This window comes from Piliocolobus tephrosceles, chromosome 12 (genome assembly GCF_002776525.5).
Source record: "Piliocolobus tephrosceles isolate RC106 chromosome 12, ASM277652v3, whole genome shotgun sequence".
Taxonomy (NCBI): Eukaryota; Metazoa; Chordata; class Mammalia; order Primates; family Cercopithecidae; genus Piliocolobus; species Piliocolobus tephrosceles.
Window position 1 is genome coordinate 106,941,875 of NC_045445.1, and position 6,943 is coordinate 106,948,817.

Below are 6,943 nucleotides of genomic sequence, written 5' to 3' on the forward strand. Positions count from 1 at the left end.
AGTCCGGGCACATAACATTGCTCCAAAAAAGTAATTATCTGCAAGCCTGGCTGCTGAAACTGCTTGCTATGACCTGAAACCAGTTTTTTGTTTTGTTTTGCTTTGTTTGAGATGGAGACTCACTTTGTCACCCAGGCTGGAGTGCAGTGGTCTGATCTCAGTCCACTGCAATCCCCACCTCCTGGGTTCAAGCTATTCTCCTGCCTCAGACTCCCGAGTAGCTGGGATTACAGGTGCCTGCCACCACGGCTGACTAATTTTTGTAATTTTAGTAGTGACAGAGTTTCACCATGTTGGCCAGGATGGTCTCGAACATCTGACCTTAAGTGATTTACCCACCTCAGTCTCCCAAAGTGCTGAGATTACAGGCGTGAGCCACCACGCCTGGCCTTGAAACCAGTTTTATCTCATGGCTTCTGAAGCAAACTGCTGCAACTCTAAGACTAGTTCTACCCACTGCCATCACTCTCCAATCAGAGCTTGCTTGCCAGCTCTCTGAAACCTTACTAGTGCCAATGAGCTTCCTCAAAGAGTAATATGTAACATTTCCCCTTTCCGTAAAACCTCTAACCTTCTCTTTGTTCTTCAGACATACTGAAGACCGGCCAGTCTGCATATATGCTCTGAATTGCAATTCTTTCTTCCCAAATAAAACGTTTTGATTTCAGATTTATCTGTATATTTTATTTGACTTCAGCATAGGTTATAAGACCTCCATTTCAGAAGAGATCCCGCCCCATACCTGGGAGGAGGGAATGCCGCACAGAGAGGCCAAGAAGAATCTGAACAGATAGGCCTTGCTAGATTTAGATCATATCCTTTTTGTCCAGTCACTTTTTTTTTTTTTTTTTTTTAGACGGAGTCTCGCTCGTTGCCCAGGCTGGCGTGATCTCAGCTCACTGCAACCTCCGCCTCCTGGGTTCAAGCGATTCTCCTGCCTCAGTCTCCCAAGTAGCTAGGATTACAGGCGCATGCTACTAAGCCCAACTAATTTTGTATTTTTAGTAGAGACAGGGTTTCACCCTGTTGACCAGGCTGGTCCTGAATCCCTGACCTCGGGTGGATCCACCCGCTTCAGCCTCCCAAAGTGTTAGGATTACAGGTGTGAGCCACCATGCCTGGCCCAATCACATTTCTAAATGGATGTCCATGCTTCATGCCTATCCAATGCAGTTTCCATAAAAGGCCAAGAAGATGGGGTATGGGGAGGTTCCAGAGGGATGAAAACATGGCGCCTACAGGAAGGTGAACAAGAACTCATCCACAGCTGTGCACAGTGGCTCATGCTTATAATCCCAGCACTTTGGGAGGCTAAGGTGGGAGGATTGCTTGAGCCAAGGAGTTCGAGACCAGCCTGGGCAACATAGGGAGACTTTGTCTCTACAAAAAATACAAAAATTAGTTGGTAATGGTGGTGTTAGCTTGTAGTCCCAGCTACTTGGAAGGCTGAGATGGGAGGATTACTTGAGTCAGGAGGTTGAAGCTGCAGTGAACCATGATCGTGTGCTAGATACAGTTCAGTGGCATTAAGAATGTACTTAATGCCACTGAACTGTATACATAAAAATGGTTACAATGGCAAATTGTATCTATATTTTATCACAAGAAAATCTTTTTAAGGCCGGGCATGGTGGCTCATGCCTGTAATCCCAGCACCTTGGGGAACCGAGGCGGGTGGATCATGAGGTCAAGAGATCGAGACCATCCTGGCCAATGTGGTGAAACCCCATCTCTACTAAAAATACAAAAATTAGCTGGGCGTGGTGGCCTGCACTGTAGTCCCAGCTACTCGGGAGGCTGAGGCAGGAGAATTGCTTGAACCCGGGAGGCATAGGTTGCAGTGAGCTAAGATTGTGCCACTGCACTCCAGCCTGGCAACAGAGAAAGCTTTGTCTCAAAAAAAAATATCTTTTTAAAGAAAAAATACAATATTTACAATGCATTATTTACAATAATTACCCTTCCTGTGCCCCCACTCCTTCTCAATGCAGGGTAGCTCTTTGAATCAAGAGGGGCAGCCCTTGAGCCTGGGCTGGCCTTGGGACTTGCTTTGACCAGTTGAATACTTCACATTGTGCCTGCTCCAGGTCTCAGTGGCAAGAGACCTTGAGCTTGTCTGCGGTTTCTGTTCACTCTCCTGGAACCCCGCTGCCTCCCTATGAACAAACGTGGGCTAGCCTGCTGGGGATGCAGAACCAGGCAGAGAACGACGATCCGACCAGCTGAGGTCACTCCAGATCAGCCCGTTCGCAGCCAGTCTGGCAGATGCAGGTGGGAGCCATGTGCATCAGCTGAGCTCAGCCCAGATTGCCAGCCCGCAGCAGTAAAAGCTAAATCAACAGTTGGTGTTTTGGCTTCATGCCTATAATCCCAGCACTTTGAGAGGCGGAGGCGGAAGGATCGCTTGAGCCCAGGGGTTCAAGACCAGCCTGGATAACACAGTAAGACCCCCATATCTACAAAGAATCAAAACATTAGCTGGCCATGTCTGTGGTTCTAGTTAGTTGGAAGACTGAGGTGCGGGGAATCGCTTGAGCCCAGGAGTTCAAGACCAACCTGGGCAACACAGGGAGACCCTATCTCTACAAAATAATTAAAAAATTAGCTGGGCAAGGTGGTATGTGACTGTAGTCCCAGCTACTCAGGAGGCTGAGGTGGGAGGATCGATTCAGCCCAGGAGGTGAAGGCTGCAGGGAGCTGTGATTGAGCCACTGCACTCCAGCCTGGGTGACAGAGCAAGACCCTGTCTCAACAACAACAACAAAAAGTTGGTGTTTTAAGGCCCTAAGCTTTGTGGGGGTCGGTTTTGCAGCAAAACCTACCCGACTCAGTGCGGGATGACGCAGGTGATAAGGATTTTGCTGGCAAAGAGCCTAACCTTCTTGAATTCTAGTTTCTCATAAATTGGAGAGCTTGAAGGAGGCTGGTTGCTAGTGGTTTGAGGGAAACTTTTTTTTTTTTCTCAAGACGGTGTCTTGCTCTGTCACCTAGGCTGGAGTGCAGTAACTTGATCTCCGCTCACTGCAACCTCTGCCTCCTGGGTTCAAGCAATTCATCTGCCTAGGCCTCCCAAGTAGCTGGGATTACAGGCGTGCGCCACCACGCCCAGCTAACTTTTTGTATTTTTAGTAGAGACAGGGTTTCTCCACGTTGGCCAGGCTGGTCTCAAACTCCTGATCTCAAGTGTTCCATCCACCTCGGCCTCCCAATCGGGCAGTGGCTCATGATTACAGGCGTGAGCCACCACGTCCAGCATGGGGGAAACTTTTACAGATGGCAGTTACCATCAATGACACTGAAGAAGCTAGGACTTCTTGGAGGTCAGGGTTCCAGCCTTCCTGGTTCTTGGACATTAGAATCTAGTATGAAGGAGATGTGGTGAGTCAGAGAGTACAGAGCTGCAGACTTCCAGTCTGATGGTGGTGGGGATGGGGAACGGGGGCCAAGCTGGCCCTCCCAGCCTCAGACCTCCCAGATCCTGTGTGCTGCAGGAGCCAGCCTGCAGCAGTACCCCCCACCAGGCTGGGGCGCCCACTGTCCCCTGCCTTGTCATGCGTGCCAAGATGAATGCTAAATGTGGAGATTCTTACTCAGTGCTGGATTTCGCGCCTTCTGGCATTCAATACTAGCCTACTTTTTAATAAAAAAGAAACAACACTATTTTGGTGCTGTAAACCTATTTTTCACCATCTGGCATACCCGTATGCCTCTTATGTCTCCTCTTCTGGGTCAGCAAAAATCCTATCATGGGACCAGAACCTCGCTACCAAGGAGGATGTTATCATAGATTTCAGGGGACAAGGTACCCCTCTTTAGGTTGCATCCACTTAACTTTGAGTAACAGACTTCTAAAAAACCTATTTCTATAAATGTCAGTAGAACAAAATGAAAGTTTAGCTCATGGAAATTAACATAAAAATGAAGGTTTGATTTTTTTTTTTTTTTTTTTTTTGCATAACAGATGATGACAATCTTAAAATACCCGACAGACGAAAGAGGAAGGAAAACCACCCCTTCTGTCTGAGAGAATTGTGCAATAATGGCCCAAAGCAGTCCTCTGCAATTTCTTTGGGGGTGACACTAAAGGAACAGAAGGTACTGGGGGAACCAATGGGAAAATTAGTTTAATTAGTAAAGTTAATTAGCAAAAATTCTCTTTGGAGCAAGCTTTGACTAAATCTATGATAATTTGGTGATTCTATGAATTTTCTGGAATATGTGTACATGTGCGCGTTGGGGGTGCGTGCGCATGTGCGATCATGCATGTACATGTGTGTGCATGCATGCATGGGGTGGACCCAGGTTTTGTGGTCCCTAAAGATTATACAATTTTGGGGAGCCCTTTAAAAGAAAAGAACACAGAGCCGGGCGCGGCGGCTCAAGCCTGTAATCCCAGCACTTTGGGAGGCCGAGACGGGCGGATCACAAGGTCAGGAGATCAAGACCATCCTGGCTAACACGGTGAAACCCCGTCTCTACTAAAAAATACAAAAAACTAGCCGGGCGACGAGGCGGGCGCCTGTAGTCCCAGCTACTTGGGAGGCTGAGGCAGGAGAATGGCGTAAACCGGAGCTTGCAGTGAGCTGAGATCCGGCCACTGCACTCCAGCCTGGGTGGCAGAGCGAGACTCCGTCTCAAAAAAAAAAAAAAAAAAAAAAAAAAAAAGAACACAGGCCAAGCACAGTGGTTCACACCTGTAATCTCAGCACTTTGGGAGACCAAGGCAGGAGGATTGCTTGAGCCCAGGAGTTCAAGACCAGCCTGGGCAACATAGCAAGGTTTTGTCTTTATTTAAAAGGAAAAAAAATTAATAAAAATGTTTTAAAAACCACAAACTGTGAATGCAAAATTAGGTAGGAAAGGGATGCCTATTTAGAATTAGAAAGAAAACACAATTCACAATATTTTCAAAGTTGAGAAATACCTCAAATTTCACACAATTCAGAAAACTAACAAAGTTTTGTTAACTGCTTAACAAACCTCAATGGTACTTTTTCCCCCTATAATTTTTGGCTGGATACTCTTTGATCACCTTTTTGTATGGCCAAAATTTTTTTTTTTTTTTTTGAGGCGGAGTTTCGCTCTGTTGCCCAGGCTGGAGTGCAGTGGCCAGATCTCAGCTCACTGCAACTCCGCCTCCCGGGTTCACACCATTCTCCTGCCTCAGCCTCCCCAGTAGCTGGGACTACAGGCGCCGCCACCTCGCCCGGCTAATTTTTTGAATTTTTAGTAGAGACGGGGTTTCACCGTGTTAGCCAGGATGGTCTCGATCTCCTGACCCCGTGATCCGCCCGCATCGGCCTCCCAACGTGCTGGGATTACAGGCGTGAGCTACCGCGCCTGGCCTATGGCCACAATTTTATAATATTTTCTAGGGAGAAGATAGAAAGATAATTCAGTTTTTGGCTGGGGGGGATGGCTCACGCCTGTAATCCCAGCACTTTGGGAGGCGGAGGCAGGTGGATCACTTGAGGTCAGGAGTTTCAGACCAGCCTGGCCAACATGGTGAAACCCCATCTCTATTAATAATACGAAAATTAGTCAGGCGTGGTGGTGCATGTCTGTAATCCCAGCTACTCAGGAGGCTGAGGCAGGATAATCACTTGAATCCGGGAGGCGGAGGTTGCAGTGAGCTGAGATAACGCCACTGCCCTCCAGCCTGGGTGACAGAGCCAGACTCCGTCTCAAAAATAAATAAATAAATAAATAAAGATAGATAGATAGTTCAGTTTTTGTTCTAGCATGGTTGATAGAAATTTGGTTTTCATTATTGATAGTTTAGAAAAATTTCAGCTTTACATTTTCATAATTAATAATTCTGTGCACATTTTTAGGATTGCTGTCAAATTCAGGAAAACCTCTATCAAGTTTCTTTCATATAAAAGCTGTAAGTTTTCAGGGCATATCAAGGTTTCATGTTCAGGAACTAACCTTAAATACTCTAGATTGGCAATACTCATGAACCAATTTGATCTCCATTTCTTGCTGTAGAGATCTAGTCTATTATGAGATTTGTATCTTTGTCAATGACAGTATTTTAGTCAAATCTGCACAAAATGTAAATGTTTTCCTACTGTGTTCATGTATTTCACTTCTTTTATTAAGTAGATTATTTAACAATCTAAGAGCCCATATATTACCTCTATTCAAAATTTATCTCTTCCTCTTTTGGTATGATCTGAAAAAATATTTTGGTACAATTTACTTCTCAGATGTCAGAATACTTTCTATTGGATATATATAGAACTATCTGAAAAATAATTTCGTCATCTAGTGAGTTTGCAATTATATTACTGCATTATTGAATACATATATATATATATATATTTTTTTTTTTCCTTCGTCATCTTCTTCTTCTTCTTCGAGACAGGGTCTCACTCACTCTGTCACCCAGGTTGGAGTGCAGTGGTGCAATCATGGCTCACTGCAGACTTGACTTCCTGGGCTCAAGTGATCCTCCCACCTCAGCCTCCCCAGTAGTACAGGCATGCGCTGCCACACCTGGCTAATCTTTTATTATTGTTTTTTTAGGGGTAGGGTCTTCCTACGTTGCCCAGGCTGGTCTCAAACTCCTGAGCTCAAGCGATCCTCCTGCCTTATCCTCCCAAAGTGCTGGGATTACACGCGTGAGCCACCACGCATAGCCTGATTATATTCTTTTTTTTTTTTTAGACGGAGTCTCGCTCTGTCACCCGGGCTGGAGTGCTGTGGCCGATCTCAGCTCACTGCAAGCTCCGCCTCCCAGGTTTACGCCATTCTCCTGCCTCAGCCTCCCGAGTAGCTGGGACTACAGGCTCCCGCCACCGCGCCCGGCTAGGTTTTTTTTTTTTTTGTATTTTTTAGTAGAGACGGGGTTTCACCGTGTTAGCCAGGATGGTCTCGATCTCCTGACCTCGTGATCCGCCCGTCTCGGCCTCCCAAAGTGCTGGGATTACAGGCTTGA